General features: G+C 42.1%; 1 protein-coding gene across 2 annotated transcripts in view; it reads right to left on the bottom strand.

The window, feature by feature from the left end:
• SGPL1 (sphingosine-1-phosphate lyase 1) overlaps positions 1–18,789 on the bottom strand; it is a 205,499-nt gene that overhangs the window by 165,624 nt on the left and 21,086 nt on the right. The window lies entirely within an intron of this gene.

Here is an 18,789-nt window from a genome sequence, read left to right as displayed (position 1 = left end):
TAATGGTTTAATTAACAATTTTATTTCCAGGTTACATTACATTTTTTTATTTTTATATATATATTTTATTTATATATATATATATATATATATATATACACACACACATATATACACTAGTGTTTTAGCCCGTTACATTAATGGGTGCTAGAGTAGATGTCTGTCTGTTTGTTTGTTTTTTATTTGTCTCTCTCCTTGGACGCTATCTATCATTCTTTTTGTCTGTGTCTCTCCCTGGCCCCCCTGTCTCTCTACCTTTATTTCTAACTCTATCCTCTTCCCTCAATCCTGCATGTGCCCTTTTTTCTTTCTCCTCTCCACTTCCTTCCAACGTCTGCTCCCCCTGTCCCCCACACTTCCATTCAGTATTTGTCTCCCTCTCTCTACCCCTTCCATCTACTGTTCACCCTCTTGTCTTGCCCCTTCCATTCACTACTCTCTCTTATCTTTCCATCCAGTGTCCGCCCTCTCTCTCTGTTCCATATGGCATCTCCTCCTTCCTTTCCCCTTGGTCTGCCCTCCATGCCCTGCCATGTCTTCTTCCCTCCAAGCCATTCTCTCCTCCTCTGCTCCCTTTCCTCCTTGAACTTCATCGGGCAGCAGCATTCACAATTCATTGCTTTTGCCGGCTTCAGGTCTTCCTCTCTGGCGGGTCCACTGCTGCTGCCTGAAGCACCCGAGGCAGACGCTTCTCTACCCTCCCAGCCAAACCCCCGGTGACTCTCTGATGTCTCCCTCCCATGTGACATGACCTTAACAAACCTCCCTCCAGCGTTAGCAGCCGCAGCACGCTAAACAGGCTGCTTCGCAGCTTTCTCCTGCAGTTGAGTCCTTCTGTCGCGTCACTGATGACGATGATGTAATGTAATGTAAAAAATGTAATGTATATAATATAACTCTAAGCGCGCATGCGCACTTAGAGCTTTGTGATTCCTGGCTCCGTGAGGTGTGCCTCCGTACCGAATTCGATTTTCGAACACGGAGGCAGGCCAGAACACTGAGCAACTCCCCCCTCACCGTTACTCACTGCCAGAGTGCTGCCTCACTGCTGCCGCTGATTCAGAGGGGGGGACCAGGCGCACCTGCCAGCATCTTCTTCTCACCCTCCTCCCTCTTGCCTGCTCACCCGCCCGCAAAGCGCTTTGCAGTGCTGCCGCTGGCCTCGCCGTCTTCTCTCAAACGGACTCTTCTAGGCTTTTGTAAGTGGTACCGCTCCCCCAATTCCTTATCTCGGCAGCAGCAACGGTGACCCCGGTGTTTTTCGCAGCCTTCCATCACCAAAATGGATTGTAGGAAAAAAGGCCCTACCGGCCGAAGTTTACTTTTAAGTTAAAAGCTGCTGCCAAGGGGGGCGCTAGCGAGCCCGATGGGTTAGGTCACCGTGTGCACGAGCTCCAGCGATTCAGCCTCAAATTAGCCCCAAATAAACATCATACTTTTATTTATTTTGATTTGTACTTACGACTGAAATTCGCTAGCATGGCTTCTGGCAAACCTAATAAAAGGAAAAGCGTGGAGCCCTCATCTCCATCAAAATCTGATGCGGCGAAATCGGACGACGCTGCTACGGCGGCCATCTTGAGTGAGCTTTGCTATATTCGAGAGCTCCTTATTGATACCAAGCAGGACATTGCCGACCTGAAATCGGACGTTGCGGCCGTAAAAGCAGACGTCGCTGCGGCGCAATCCCGGGTCGATCTTCTGGATGCCAGAACGGGTGCAGCAGAAACCTCGATCAAGAAACTGATCAAACAATCCACTCGAGTGGCAGTGCTGGAGCGTGCCCTGGAAGACGCGGACCAGCTTCCGTTTACTGGGTCTCCCGGAGGGCAGGGAGGCTTGCGACTTAGTGGACTTCCTTGCTGTCCTCCTTCCCCAAATTCTAAAGATGAATGATGACACCAAGCTGGACTTTGATAGCGCTTTCCGCCTGCCTCAGCCTGACTCCATTCATAAAAAAATATCCGCGGCCTATCCTGGTCACATTGCTGAGACACCAACAGGTACTAAAAATCATGCAACATGCCAAGCTGCATTCTCCGATCTCCTTTGAGGGTAATAAGATTCTTCTCCTACCTGATTTGGCCAAAGAAACAGCTAAAAAGAGGAAACTTTTACTCTCATACAGACCACAGCTTAAGAATATGGGGGCCAAGTTTGGTATGCTATATCCTGCACGGCTGAGGGTCACCTTTAACAACAATACCAAAGATTTCCTCAACCCTGCTGATTTAGCTGATTTCATTGAAAGTGTGAAACCCACTACAATCGATAAAACCTGATGGATTTTCTTGTTTTTTCTCAGTTTCTGTACTAACTTTGTGCTTCTAGCTGCCAATTTGGTGATTGCTATTTCATTTTACCTGCCATAATACTTTCAGCCGAAAGACCTAATTTGTTCTCTTGTAATGATGTTTTCTTTTACTCAAATATGAGTTGCTGGAGTTTGTGTGGTTCAGGTTTTCCTCTCCTACCAGCTCACTGACCCATGGTGTTAGTCTGTTTTTTAATACAGTTATGTGTGCTAATGCAGATTTCCTTAACTTGTTTTTGTGCAATTACTTTAATTTTTCTTTGCAGGAACTTAGTGGCTTCCTTCAGGTCAACTGTGGTGCACACTGAACCTTCTCTTTTAAACCTGATAACTTGCTGAATACCCTTCTTTTCTCAACCACATGACACTAAATTGTTTCTCCTTAAATGTGAAAGGGTTTAACAATCCAGTGAAGAGGCTCAAACTCTTGCGATATTCTGAACAATTTCTCCCAGATATCGCCTTTTTTCAAGAGACGCATCTCAATGCTGCTGAAGCTCTCAAGGTTGCCCCTAAATGGGCCTGTGTCCCTCTGTTTTCGCCTTCCATAGGGAAGAAGAATGGAGTCATCACCTTGATACGTAAACGTCCTGATCTACGCATTGTCTCCTCTTCACATGATACTGAAGGCCGTTGGCTCAGAACCTCCCTAGCTATAGGTGACTCTTGTATTCATGTTTATAATGAATATGCTCCGAATTTGGATTGTCCTACTTTTTTTTGAAGTCCTGGCAGATGACATCAGCACTGTCGGTTCTCAACCTGTTATTCTGGGAGGAGATTTCAACTTGATTTTAAACCCGGTGGTTGATAGGAAGTCCAAAGCCTCTTTTAAAAAATCTAAATCTTGGCACTGTCTGCAAGATATGTTATATCAACTGAAACTGGTAGATCCATGGAGACTACTACATAAAGATGACCTGGCGTTCACGTTCTTCTCTCCTCCCTACTCTTCATATTCCCGCATAGATTTTTTTCTAATAAGCTATGCTTTGGTACCAAAGCTTGTCACAGCTGAAATCCAACCCATCACAGTCTCTGACCACACCTCGATTACGCTCACATTAGAGGACATCGCACCGAGGAGCCCGCACGGTGCCTGGAGATTCAATTCCACACTTCTGGCAGATCGGATGTAGCGGTATATAAGAAATAAATTACATTACATTACATCCTCTGTTTCTGGAACATATCATTGCTCACATTCAGGAATATTTCGCTCTCAACAGGGTGACTGAGACTTTGTGGCAAGTCACCTGGGATGCTTTCAAGTCATTTATACGGGGAATCATCATCTCCTATTCAGCTAGTAAGAAAAAAAATCATAAGCAACTTCTTCGTTCGTTGGAGTCCAAGATCTCATCATTAGACTCCTTACATTTTTCTGATCTGTCTGACATGACTACTCAACTCAGCTTGAATAAGCTACGGTACGAATATAACCTGCACCTCAGCAAGATCGCTGCATCTGAGGTTCTGCTCCAAGCATCTCATTACTATGCTACTTCAAACAAAGCTGGTCATCAGCTGGCTAATTATTTGAAGCTGAAATCTGAAAAGTTGAACATTCCAGCGATTAAATCAGATTCAGATGAGATTCTAACGAATACTCCTGATATTTGTCATCAATTTCATTCTTTTTATACAAATCTCTACACCACGGAGTCCCCATCTCTCTCACGAATAGATGACTACTTGCTGTCTCTGGATGGTCCTAAACTAAATGACGATGATAACAAGATTCTGTCTTCTCCACTGGACCTAAGCGATCTTACTGAAGCTTTAAAGTCGATGGCTAAAAACAAGGCTCCTGGTCTTGATGGCCTATCAGTGGAATTTTACCTGGCCTTCCAAGAACATATTCTACCGATACTGTTGAGTTATATTAATCATCTTATGGACCGAGGATCTGCGTCGGGATCCTTTACAGAAGCGGTAATCATTGTTCTGTTGAAGCTGGATAAGGATCCATTATGTGTTCAGCATTATCGTCCACTCTCTCTAATAAATGTGGACGCTAAAATTTATGCGAAAGTACTGGCTTCCAGATTACAACTAATCCTTCCCAAGTTAATCCACACTGATCAAAATGGCTTCATGAAAGGCAGACTGGCCAGCAACAATTCCCGGTTGTTCTCACATATCATTTCACAAGCTTCTCATGCTGACTCTTCCTATGTGGCCATGGCCTTGGATGCTGAAAAGGCCTTTGACCGGGTAGAATGGTCCTATATGTTTAAGGTACTGGCCTGGTTTGGCTTCAGTAGACTTCGTATCAACAGGAGTTTTCTCTGAAATGTTTTCACCATCAAGGGGTACCAGGCAGGATTGCCCACTATCCCCTTTGTTATTCAACATAGCGTTGGAACCTCTGTTGATCGCCATTAGAACTAACTCCTCCATCAGTGTATTTCAACTGAATGACGTAACCGTTAAATTGTCTGTTTATGCGGATGATATTCAAATTTACACTACATTGGAGTCCCTCCCTGCTGTTATTCACACCATTGATGCCTACTCGCCCATCTCGGGGTACAAACTAAATATGACAAAAACGCACCCAAAATTACTTATGTTCTTTCTATGTTACCATTTCTTCTTCCACTCGCTGCATACAAGAAATTTGAATCCATTATGGTCAAATTCCTCTGGAAGAATGGAACTCCGCGCATCGCTCTGAAAAAACTGAAATGTACCAAAGATAATGGAGGGGTTAATTTTCCCAGTTTCTATGAATATCATCTGGCCTTTTTATGTAGACAAGGGTCACATTGGCTTAGTGATTCTGATCCTGTCTTACTACCTGCATGGTTGAAATTGGAACGCGCCATGCTCCCTAATGATTCACTAATGTATATCCCCTTCACTTCTGCTAACAATGCTATCAGTGCTAACATCATCCTGACCTCTAGAAAAACAGCCCTGAAAGAGTTAGACAGTATTGCTCCTGTGCCCTGGAACTCTACAACTAGTTCCCCTTTGTGGCGTAATCCACTTCTACAAATTCAGGGTCAATACATGGAGTGGAAGTCTTGGCGCAAGAAGGGTATTTGGTCCATTGGACAGTTACTTTCCGATCACACATTTATGGATTATCCTGTCTTCTCTGCGAATTATAGATTGGACTCTACCCACCATTTTAACTGGTTACAACTGAGACATTGCGTGTCGACTTATCTTCTGAAAACTAAGTTGTCATTTGATCTCCCCACTATCCTACAATGGTCGACTTTGATCAACTCTCAACCGGGTCAAGCTTCTGCTTGGTATAAATTGCTACATAAGAGGAAATTTGCACCATCCACTGTTCTTTATGATATATGGACCCGAGACACCTCAATGCCTGTTGAAGCTGGTGATTGGGGAAATATATGGTTAACATCGTTTAAGGCTTTCAAATCGACCAACATTATGCATACAGTTTTATTTCTGTACCATCGAGCATACTGGACACCACTCAAGTTGTCGAAAATAGGATCTTCAGTTTCGAATAAATGTTGGTCATGCATGCAAGCAGTGGGGTCTTTAGATCACATGATATTTAACTGTTCTTTACTGTCCTCATTTTGGACCGATGTATGGGCCACCATATGTCAGATACTCCCCATCATGGAAAAGATCTCTTTGTCCATCGTCATATATGGGGCTGATGCTCTTCAGAAGAATCAATTGGACAAGTATGAAACTAGATTGCTCAAATGTCTATTACTCATTGCACTTAAATCCATTTTGTCCAATTGGAAAGATTTCTCAACCTTGCATCATAACTCTTGGTGGAATACTGTATGTCTATACTCGAAATATGAGCTCATAGCTGCAGAAAAGACTAATTCCTATCATTCTTATAGTAAAGTGTGGTCGTCTGTTCTGTCATATTGTGGTTCTACATAGCCGTTTTGCCTCTCATTTTGTCCTCTCTCTATGCCTTTTCCCTCATGCTACTGGTTTGCATTACATACTTCGTTATGTTTCCTGCTCAGTGTATAAGTTGTGATTGCACTATTTATGAATATATTTGTATATCTGCAATACACAGTTTTGTTCTTCGTTGTTTTTGTATTCTGTACATTTCTAAAATTCAATAAAACTGATTGAACTTAAAAAAAAGCTGCTGCGGCGGCTCCTCTCAAGAGCCGCAACTGCATCGGAGAAGGCTTCCGACGCAGGCGGCGATCGTGAAAGGGGCCGCCATGGCACATTTAAACTTAAAAATAAACTTCGGCCGGTAGGGCCGGTTTTCCTACAATCGAGGTGGAGAGCAGGGAGGCCAGAGATTAAAACTAATTCTGCATGCTATATCGCGGCAAGGGAAGGGGGGGGGGCGTCAGGGAGCTGACCAGACCGTGCGAAGAGAAAGGGGGGTAGGGGGAAATGATGCTGCTGCTGCACAGGGATATGGAGGGAAAGCAAAATACCGCTGCTGTTGCTGCACAGGAAAGCTGGGGGGGGGGGAAATGCTGCTGCACAGGGAAGTGGGATAGGGGCAGGGAGAGAGACATAGACAAAGGACAGAAAGAAAGACAGGGGCAGGTAGAAAGACAGACAGACATATATTCTAGCACCCGTTAATGTAATGGGCTTAAAGACTAGTATATGTATATACACACACATATACATATACAGTGGTACCTTGGATTATGAGCATAATCCGTTCCAGGAGAATGCTCGTAATCCAAAATGCTTGTTTATCAAAGCAAAAGTTCCCCATAGAAAATAGTGGCAACAGCAACGATTCGTTCCAGAATCCGGAGTCTGTACCTGTCGGGTGCTGCAGCGCCGTCTCCTCCGTCCGTCATCCAAAGAAGAACCCCACAGTGCCGCTTCGGGGGGATGCCTCCGCCGGAGAACCCCGCAGTGCCGCTTTAGAAGGATGCCTCCTCCATCCGCCGGCCAGCCCTCCACTTCGGATGCCCCTCGCATGCTGGAAAGCCCCCACCCGATCCCACGCAGCTGAGCGCCGCCCCACCCACACACTGCGCACGACACGCACAACGCACCCGGCCGCGCAGGCCCAGACAGAGGTCCTTCAACCTGTGGAAGGCACCCGACGTGGAAGGCTGGCCGGAAGAAGAACCCCCCGAAGCAGCGCTTCCTTGACTGTAAGTGCTCGTTTATCAGGGCAGTGCTCAGTTTGCGAGTCAAAAGTTTGCTGAGTGTTTTGCTCGTCTTGCAAAACACTCGCAAACCGGGTTACTCGCAAACCGAGGTTCCACTGTGTGTGTGTGTATATATATATATATATATATATATATATATATATATATTTTTTTTTTTTTTTTTTTTTTTTTAAATGGGAAAAGGTGTCAATTTAACCCTCAGTGTTCATGACTACAAAATAAATCTTATTTCAAGAGGGATATCTTTTACCCCAGTCTGAGAAGAAGGGGGTTACATTTGTCAAATGCCTTTTGAAAATCCAAATATACAACATCAACTGTCTCGTCTTTATCCATGTGTTCATTCTCCCCTTCAAAAGAAATGCACTAGATTGGTGAGGCAAGATTTTCCTTGACTAAATCCACGGATATTCAAGTGTTCAGCATCACTGATTAACCAATTAATTTTGCCTCTGCCACAACCCAAAGGAATCCAGTTAAATTCTTACCACACCTCAGAATGCCACTGACCTTTTGGCAACAGAACACTATAATCCATCAAAAAGGAGAGAATTTCAGATGCAAATATTTTGTATGGGTAAATTTTAAAATTACTTGAACTAATCTTATATTACATTAAAATACATTTCTAGACCGCAATACCTTCCAGATCGATGCGGTTTAAATCATCAAGAGACTGTACATCACAATGAAATACAAAAGAAATATCATCTTCCTTACTTTCCTAAGAATTTTACAAAAAGAGATGTCTTTAATAGTTTTCGGAAATGCATATATGATATCAAAGAAGCAAACAAAATATGCAGGTGTCCCACTGTGATGACAAAGGTGATGAACACTGCCTTGAGTTGTCTTCAGCTAGCCTAGTAAATAAAAAAATATGAGCCAGGAGCTAAACCAGGTCCTCTGAATTTGGTCATTTTTTTTCTTCCTAGTATTTTTTTTTTAGGTCTCATTTGCTAAAGAAAACTGAATTAGATGAGGAATTACAGTTACTTTATACAGATACAGAGGTCAAGAATTAATGAGTGGATAACAATGTTAAAAAATAAAACCCCAACAGAATGACAAGAGTAGAGACATTAGAGTCAGAACCAATATGTACTGGCAAGAATGTATGGACAGGCAGGAAAGGAGCAAATGGGAAATATTAGCAAAGGTGTATAGAATGTAAGGAATAAATCAGAAACTGAACATCAAAACTGAGAAGTATTGACAGTTAAGGCATAAGCTGTTGTTTCAAAGTAATTTCCTTCACTAAATGGCGCTTCTCAATGCTCCCTCTAAGGCATGGGTACCCACACTTTTTTGGCTTGTGAGCTACTTTTAAAATGACCAAGTCAAAAACACAAAGCACCATGTACGCAGAGAAAACGTTAATTATTATTTGTATTCGGGGTTTTTATCAGAGGTCAAGGCAGATGACTATAAAATATGCAATGTCACCTCAGTAACAACTATACAAAAATAAACAAATATACCCTCTCCCCTTTTACTAAACCATGATATCATTTTTTAGCGCAGGAAGCTGCGCTGAATGCCCTGCACTGCTCTCGATGCTCATAGGCTCCCTGTGCTAAAAACTGCTATTGCGGTTTAGTAAAAGGGGGCCATAGTGCAAAATATAGACAGCAGATATAAATTCTCAAAACGGACACATTTTGATCACTAAATTGAAAAAATAACTTTTCCTACCTTTTTGTCTGGTGATTTCATGAATCTCTGGTTGCACTTCCTTTTTCTGTAAAGCCAATATTTCTTTCTTTCTGCCTTTCTTTCTCTCTCCCCCTGGCCCCCCCTCCTCTTTATTTCTGCCTTTCTTTCTCTTTCCCCCTACCTCCCAAGCCATCATGCCAATTTCTCCACTTCCCCAATTCTTTCCCTACCCCCCAAGCTACCAGCGTGATTTCTCCCTGCTGCTTCCCCGAGCCAGGCCTGGCGCATACAAGCGCCAGGCCCACAAGACTTCACTTCCAACGTCAATTCTAACATCGGGGAGGAAGTTCCAGGCCAGCCAGGCAGCGATTGGCTGGCCCAGAACTTCCTCTCCAACGTCAGAATTGATGTTGGAGGTGAAGTTTTGTAAGTCCGGCGCTTGTATGCGCCAGGCCTGGCTTGGGGAAGCAACATGAGAAAAAGATTGCAAAGGCAACGCGATCGACTCGCATTGCCTTTGCGATCTACTGGTTGATTGTGATCGACCATTTGAGCACCCCTGCTCTAAGGTACGTGCAAATTTTTCTCATGTGAGCAACAAGTTCTAAAAATCAACAATTTTCTAAATTTGCAAGTATTATGAGTGACCATGTAAGATCTGTGAGCAACGCTACTAGAATTTATGAGTGATTGCTCATGTGCTCAGCTGAGAGAACATAGGCGCTCATCCATGAAAACCAATATTCTTCAAAATTTTGGGGGGCAAGGGTTTAGCTCAAGTTAGATTAATCTGCCTAGCTTCTTACTTTACTATTGGTTGATACTCAGATAATGAAGTTTATTCCTTAGAAACCTAGTAAAGGGGGTAGGGGTTGGCCCAGATTTAGGCTTAAGCAACACCCAGGATCCCAAGTTTGGAGGGCATCAAATACCAGCTAAGAGGGCCTGTTCCCCTTTGCTTTAAATGCAAGCAAGTCAAAGTGGTGCTGCTGTGGGAGGCGAAGAGAACTTGAGTGCTTAAAGTGCTGCCTATTACCTGTAAGAACTGCTATTCGGGATTGGACGCCAGTCCTAGACGTCATTACCAGCTGACTCAAAAGCAAGCGCCGGTAACAAAAGCGTTGGAAGCGAAGAGAACTTGAGTGCTTAAAATGTTGCCTGTTACCCATAAGAACTGTGCTCCAGGATTGGATGCCAGTCCTTGACATCATTACCAGCTGACTCAAAAGCAAGCACTGGTTACTGCGCATGGCCATTGGGGTGTGCCCGAAGGGGCATGACCTAAGGGACACACTTCTTGGAGACCCGAGGAGATCTAAGGAGGAATTGTTGGATTCATGATGGAAAAGCGTAAAGCTAAGTTACATTATTTTCAAACTTCTTCCCAAAAGATAACAGGCTTGATGGATAAACATCTAATCTCAATGGCTGAGAACACTCAATTATCTAATGTCTCCTTTCCAGGATCAGGCCCCTCCTTTACTATGAGAGGAAGACCAACTTCCCCCATCCATTAGTTTCTTCTCCCATTATCAAAGTGGTTATAAGGAATGGAGAAGCTAAATATTCTTTGGTGGAGGAACTAAGGGAATAAGTCCCTGAATTAGCTCCCCCCGAGAGTTTACATATACCCGTGCCTGTTGTCTTATTGGATTCACAATCTGGGGCTTCAGCTAAAGCTATGGATTCTGATATACTGTATCTTTAAAAGAAATGTGGTGAACAGCTCCAAATAAGAACAAAGGTGATTGTTGAATTGTAATGTTCCAAATGAAAATGAAAGATGACATTCCAAAAATATTGAATATTAGAACAAGTCCAGAACATATGTCCCAAGCTCACTTCAGGGGCCTGGCATCTAAGACAGGCCGCTGTCTCACGAAAGCCAGAGAGATAAGCCCTCCTAGGAGAATTGTACAAACGAAAGACCAACTTATAGTGTTGCTCCCAAAAGCTTGTTTATGTTTCATCTTGTGTATTTCCTTTCTTTGCTTGTTGAGCTCAATAAAATATATTTGAACAATAAAAGAAATGTGGTATTGTTTCTAGAACTGAAACCATGCTAAGAGACAATGTATCCAAATATGTTCCTTCACCAAGGTAGCTGCCGAGAAGACCATAAGGCACTTGAAAGCCACCAGTCAATCTGCTATAAAAGATAGTTTATTAGTTCATAGGAAGCTTGAAATGATGTAAAATCAAATTAGGGTGAAAAATTTAAATTTTTTTAACTTTCCTAAGACTCATTTATTATCCTTTGAAGTGTTATTGAGACAGTATTTTTCTGATATCCTTGAACTTCCTAATGCTGGAGAAATACTGATTTCTAGAATATATTATATTTCCTTAAAGACTAAAATAGTAGGTGCTAAAGGAACCACTGATGTTCTGAGTGGTCCAAAACCCCTAATCTCACGTTTCTGGAAGATTTCCAGGATATTATCTCTAAAAGGGCTACATTAATGGTGACTTTCTTATCTGATTTAGATAAAACTTTGGTAATAAAAGCATATTTTCATAATAAGGATGCTAACTTTTGTGGTCAAAAAATTCAACTGTTTCCCGATGTAGCTCGAAGGACTCAGCTGAGAAATAAGGCCTTTTTGGCTCTGAAACCTCAGCTAATTTCAAAAGGTGGAACATCTTATTTGAAGTTTCCTTGTGAGTGTTTAGCCACCTTTGAAGGTAAGAGTTATATATATTTTGAACCTGATCAATTGGAGAATCTTCTTTCAGGAGAAAGTAAGATATAATCTTCTCAGCAAAAGAATGGGTGGGTTTATTAAAGGTCTGGATAGGTAATAGGCACTAAACAATTAGGATTGTATTATCCTGTATATTTATTTTTATATTATTTCTAGTGATGATTTAATTTATCTTTATCTCTCATGACTGTTTCACAATATGTATGTGAGTTTTTATTTTATATTTCCTTTGGAATTTTGAGTTACCTGATTTGCTTGTTCATATGTGTAAAAACGTGGAGGGGCATAATCGAAAGGGACGTTTTAAGTCCGTTTACGTCCATCTCGCAAGTCGTCCAAAGTTAAAAAGAGCCTAAGACACATTTTCAAAAAGAGACATCCAACCTGTTGGACGTGGGAGGGGTCTGCAAAGTGATGGACTGAACACCCAGACATGGCACCTAAATAGTGGGGTACCTTACAGGGCACTACTGTGAACTTCACAAAAAGGGTGCCATGGCTTCTCCTCACTACAGCTCCCTTATAGGTGATGGTGAGCCCCCCCAAACCACCTCCAGAATCCCCTAGACCCACTTCTCTACCACCCCAATAGCCCTTATGGATGCAGGATCCACTTATATGCCAGTCAAAAAAAGTTTTGGGGGGTGTATAGGGCAGTGCACATGTTTAAGTATCAATACAGTGAAACAGGGGCTTATGGGCATGGGTCCTCTTCTCTATGGGTCCCTAACCCACCCCCAAGATGACTTAAGCTGCCTCTGGGCTGGACGACGAGGCTTTCCTATGCCAGGCGGCCAGGTGATGATGGTCTGGAGGCTGAAATTTAAAGTTGTGAATATAATTTTTATGGGGGGGTTGGTGATCACTGGGGTAGTGTGTGGGGGTCTGTGTTATGTGTTTGAAGTGCTTATCTGGTGAGTTTAGGTGGGTTTTTGTGACTTAGACCATGTTTTACATGGTCTAAATCACAACGTCCAAGTTCCGTCTAGGCTCTGTTGTTAAACTTTCGGTTATACATGCTGTACGACTAAGGCCCACATCCCGCCCTTGACACGCCTCCCGAAACGCTCCGTTTAGCTTTGGACGTTGAGCATCACTATCAAGGCCTAGGTTGTTTAAAAATACGTCCAAAACCCGGTTTTATTATCGGCACTTGGATGTTTTTGAGAAATGTTGGTCTAAGTGCCGACTTAGGCTGGTTTTTGGACGTTTTTCGCTTTCGATTATGAACCCCATTTTGTATTAAATTTAATTTTTTTTAAAAGTGGTGCTGCTGTGACATAACCTTCTCTTCCTCTGATCTTTTCAATCCTGCCTAAGGGCACCAGGGGAGGGGGGAGAGAGGGGGAGGGGTGGGGGAGGGGAGAAAATAAGCATATTGTTTAAGCCACATTAAGGAAAGGGATCAGGGTTTACATAAGTCAGGAGTTCTCAGGATACACATAATGAAATGTATGATACAGATTTGTACAGAATGAAGGAATTGCATATTCATTGTAGAAAATTACTGGTTAGGTTTGTCCCAAAGGCTGGGTTGAGAATGCCAGAAATAAGGTGACCCATCCAGCTTTTTATATAACTTTGTTAATTTCAGAATACCTGCCCTGATTCTAAAAGCAGTACCAAGTAGAGAAAACCAGCCTCCATTCCCCTTCAAGATCAAGCCTATAGGTAACCTGGAAAAATTTCAAAAACACAAGCATTACATTAAATCGCTCTTAGCATAATCAGAAGAATATATTTAGAGCTCAAAAAGTTTTAAGGAAAAAATCTCACTTGTCAGCTCGCAACAGCGGAGGAACGCCGGCTGACGGTTTAAGAAGGAAAACTTCCCGTAAAAAAACCCGTAAAAAACGTCATGACGCATGACATAAAAAACGTGTACTACACCTAAGGATATCCACAGTGGATAACAAAAAAACACTCTCAGGCAGAAAACACTGCAAGTACGCTAAAACTACAATCCACTGTAAATGAAAGCTCTGAGTAATGAAAAACAAAGTGACAATGAATTTATAATGTCAAAAAGGCTTGCCACTCAATTTCATTGTTCAAACCAACTGGAGATAGGGTGTTTAACTTGTAAATCCATTTTTGTTCCTTATTCCAATTATGCTAAGAGTGATTTAATGTAATGCTTGTGTTTATGAGTGCTATTTGAGTATTATATTTTCTTTAAAATTTGATTATATTTTGGTTTGTGTTTCAGAGACTGACACCCATAGGAAAGACTTTGCAGCTTTTTGAAACTTCTGTTTGGCTTCCTGAAGAAATAATGAAACGTGGCACGTCGAGGCCAAAGAACATTATTTAACAGATAAGTTCATGTTTATTTTTTGATGCTTTGCACAATAGTAATTCATTGTTTAACTGAGGGTATAGCAATGATTGGGTGCTGAGGTTTTGGGGGGAACTCGTTCCCCTTTTTCCTCCATGTCTCTGAGCACAACCCTCTAATTAGAAAAACTGTATGAAAATAAGTTTAATTTATTTTTCACTTCAATAAAAATCTTATGAAAGCGTGTTGGGTTGTTCAGTACTGGCAGAGCCAATATACTCACAAAGCTGAGCAACTCACATCTGTTGTAGCAGCTGGTTGTTCAGTACTGGCAGGGCAGAGAACCCAGACAAGAACTTTGGTCTCCCCCTTTTTTTTTTTTTTTTAAATGATGGGAAAGAAGAAAAATATATAGAGATAGACCAAGTTAGACCTTCTATCATTGGAGGGAGGGTAAGGCAGGGACCTGGGGGGCCCAAGTGTAACCCCTAAAGCTGGCACAATTCAGCCGGACGCCCCTGCCTCACTGAAGAGCGACCTCAACAGGAGAACTAAACTACCAACTCACTGAAGAGAAATCTCAACAGGAGAAATAGCCTTGCCCAGTCACAGCCAGAATTCAGGAGCTAGTTGAATAGCGATCATCACCTGCTGGGAAATAAGAGCATACTGAAGATACAAGAGGCATGCCAGCCAATAGGACCACCTGTTAATCAGTTTCTCTATCTCCACCTGCTGGTAGATGTGTGCTATCCCATTAGTCTCTGGATTATCTGCTGCTGTTGCTAAGGAAATGGGAGATACATGGGGGGGGAATTATGTGCATCAAGGCATAGGAACAGAGACATAAAGGGAAGCTTAATGGGGGGAATTATGTGCATTGAGGCATAGGGACAGAGACATAAAGGGGAGATACATGGAGATGGTATATGGACACGGGGGGGGGGGCAATGCGGACACAGGAGGGAGTATACAGATATAGAGGGGAGATATTAGAAATGGGGAAAATGTGCGGATGGGATCAGATGGTTTGCGGGAACAAGAGGGGAACCGAGCTCACAGGGATGGGGCAGGGACGAGCTCACAGGGACAGTGTGGAGATGGGGGACACATTTTTTCCCCGTGTCATTCTCTAGCCTGAAGTATCAAATTGCTATGAATTCTTCTTCCTGTAGCCAAGAGAGGGAGAGAGCACAGCAATTGAGATCAGAGAGGGCTACAGTAAAAGTAGTGTAAAGAATAAGTGAGAAGAGCTCAATGTAAGGAGGAGGTATGAGCTGACAGACCCAGGATCAGGATGAGAGACTTTCTCCTTCTATCTTGGTTCCTCTACCATTCATACCACCTCACTCCCCACCTCTTAAACCACCTCGCTTGCAATACCTTCACCATCTTCCTCCAAGAGAAGTCTTAGCAAATTTTGAGTATATGAGCCACTAGCTGAAACCACCCCCCACTGTCTCTGACCAAATCTGAAGAGTGAGTTGGGGGAAGGGTACAGAGATTCTCTCCCAAGATCTACCCTACGACAGCACTTTTAGGTCCTGATTTACTAAGGCTGTTTTACCATTCTATGCCCAAAGGAGAGGGGGAGGGACTTAAATCTTACTCTTCATGTACCTCAGAGAAAAATCCAGATCCTTGGTAAGTCCTGCCAGGTGGGTGTCTAAATATTTCATTATCTTAACTCTAAAGGTCTTACATTCCTCATTTTATGGACAGAATACTAAGAGATAAGTTTAAAACAATCCAGGAACATTAAGACCTTTGGAGTTAAGATAATGAAATATTCAGACACTCACCTGACAGGGCTTAACAAGAATCTGGGTTTCCTATCACATTGTAAATCATAAATGTATGCTGCTATCTTCCGATTACCCATCAACCTCCTCCCCCACCACCCTTTCTTGAAGGCTGTCATCAGAATGCTCATCATGTTTCTCTTATGTATCGTCATCTATTGCTCATACTGGACCTGAAGTTGGTTCTACCTTTAAAAGCAGGTTAAAAGAAATATACGTAGGTTAAAACACTATCTTCCTTTTGTACTATTTATTACACAGAACACAGAGACAGAACATTCTGAAGTAGCAATAAAGTTAGTCTACGAAAATGTGCCATTAAGATACAGAAATATTTCTAGTTGTCTTGGATGCCACTGGCCTAAATAAGATTAAAAATAAAAAACCTTCCAGTGCACCTTGAAATCCTGCCTGTAAATATTACAGCTGCTGAACCCCAAAAGAGATGTCCATTTGGCACAATGCTAAGCACAAAGGCTGGCACCAACAGTGCATAAGAACATAAGAATTAGCCTTTTTGAGTCAGACAAATGGTCTATCTAGCTCAGCAGAAACATTTCATACTACTGATCCAGGGCAAGAAGTGGCTTCCTCCATGTCTGCCCCAGTATATGAATGAAAATAATACATTACCTAATTTGGAGTTGCCATTTATTTTAGTTATTCCTTGTGACCCAGGGCAAGTCACTTAATCCTCTATTGCCCCAGGTACAAAATAAGTACCTGTATATATGTAAATATCTTCGAGTGTGGTTGTGTAACTACAAAAAGGTGGTATACAAGTCCCAATCCCTTTCAGGCCCCTTTTATCAAGCTGTGTTAGGGTTGGGTTTTTTTTTTTTTTAAATCACTGGCCGATGTGGTAAAAACTCTTGACGCTCATATGAGTGTCGGAGCTTTTACCTCAGTGGTCCGCGATTTAAAAAAAAAAAAAACCCAACCCTAACACAGCTTGATAAAAGGGGCCTTAATTGGCAGTTTATGCCTCTGAACCACTGCATTTTTATTGTACCTTGCCTGAAGCACCTTTAGTAAAATAGTGCACAGAAAAAGCTTTAACATATAAATGGCGGTATTTTTCTGAACTACATATACCCATGCAAGCCAGAATCCAATTCAAATTATTCATTCTATTATACAAAGTAATAAATGGAACTGCGCCTACCTACCTCAATCGCCTAAATCGAATCCTTTCACCCAGAATTAGGAGAACCCAGACACCGTTCTCCTACCCAGCACTAAAAGGTACCCAACGCAAAAAACTATACGACAGCCTCCTAGCTACTAAAGCAGCGAAACTTGACCCCTCCATATCCAACCTATTGGACTACAACAACAGACTATAAAGCATTCCGAAAAGAAATAAAAACACTACTATTCAAAAAACATATTCGGTTAACCTAACCTAACATGAATTCCATCATGCTGGAATCTTCTTCTCTATGTCACAAAATAACCTGAAACCTCACTATGTAACTTGAAACCAACTCCTTCTAATGCAATGTAATTTCATGGAAATGTCCAACTTTCTCCAATGTATCTTCCCTGGAAATGTCCAGCTATCTTCCAATGTAATGTAACTTCCTGGAAATGTCCAGCTATCTCCCAATGTAATGTAACTTCCTGGAAATGCCCAGTTATCTTCCAATGTAATCCGCTTAGAACCGCAAGGTACAAGCGGAATAGAAATCCGTAATGTAATGTAATGTAATGTAATATAATCAAGATTTTGTGATAGGCTTTTGTTCACTGTGTGCGCCTTGTAGTCCTCCTCTAACTTGTGTCCATTGGTTTGCATGCAGCAAATTAGATGTTCTAGCTTTTTATGACTGCTGCAAAATCAAGTACAGTACTGTCTTTCACTTACACTGGCACTTCTGAAAACTATAACTTTACAATATGTTATCAGCACATACAAGGTCCTAGAGACATACAAGGTGAAATCTTTTTTACACACCAAACTTTCAGAAAAATCATGAAGCCGAGAAACACCCTAAGTAATGGAAGAACAGGAACTGCAGCATTGAAGAAATTGGCACTATAGGATGACACAGCTAGCTCTAAGTCTGCACATGTGCCAGCACTCATCCATTTCACAAATCAGACAAGGTCTCATACAGTGACAAGGAGAACATTCTGTGCTGTTCTGCAACCTACAAAGCACAGCAACATAAACAAAAGACTAAGGGTGGATCCACGAGCATTACCAACAAGGAGGCTGAACAAAAAGAAAGAATAAGCCCATGATAGAGAAGATACAAGATGGAAAACAGAAAGCAACGGGGGGTGGGGGAGGGAGGCAGTACGAGCAGACTAGAAGATGGAAAAAAGAGGAATTCCAGAAGAAAAACATCAGAAAAAATGTGAAGTGATGATACAGCAATAAAATTCAACAACAAACAAGAGAAGAAGGAACAGAGTAAATTACACTGCTATGAGCAACAAACTTGATATCATCAGGTTGAGGGACGCCTGCATATATAAGCTACAATTCAACAAGAACACAAACAGAATTTGGTTTTAAGCTCCAGGGACATAGACACGTTCCTTCAGAGTAAAACGGGATCAGGTGCCAACTGGTTTAAACAAGATATGCAGATTCAAAGGCATAAAATGCAATCTAATCTAGATCAGTTACCTATTAGCACAATAGTTTACAGGCACAAACATTTTCTTCTAAACTACAAGATCCTGAGAAGATCAGGTCCCTTTGGGCTGGAGTTACACTTGTTGAGTAAAAAGGTATTGTACCAGGGTTTCTTTGTACTGCACATTTGACAGGTCCTTGCAATAACCTTTTACAAATACATTAAACATCTTTAGCAGGAAGGAATGTGGCTGATCCAGAAGAAGCAAAATTGATGGTGACGACTCATCCGCCATCTGTAACCAACAACCACGGCTGATGAATCAGGCT

This window comes from Geotrypetes seraphini, chromosome 4, assembly GCF_902459505.1.
Source record: "Geotrypetes seraphini chromosome 4, aGeoSer1.1, whole genome shotgun sequence".
In the NCBI taxonomy this organism is placed as follows: domain Eukaryota; kingdom Metazoa; phylum Chordata; class Amphibia; order Gymnophiona; family Dermophiidae; genus Geotrypetes; species Geotrypetes seraphini.
The sequence above is the reverse complement of the archived record's forward strand: the minus strand, read 5'-3'. Positions and strand labels throughout refer to the sequence as shown.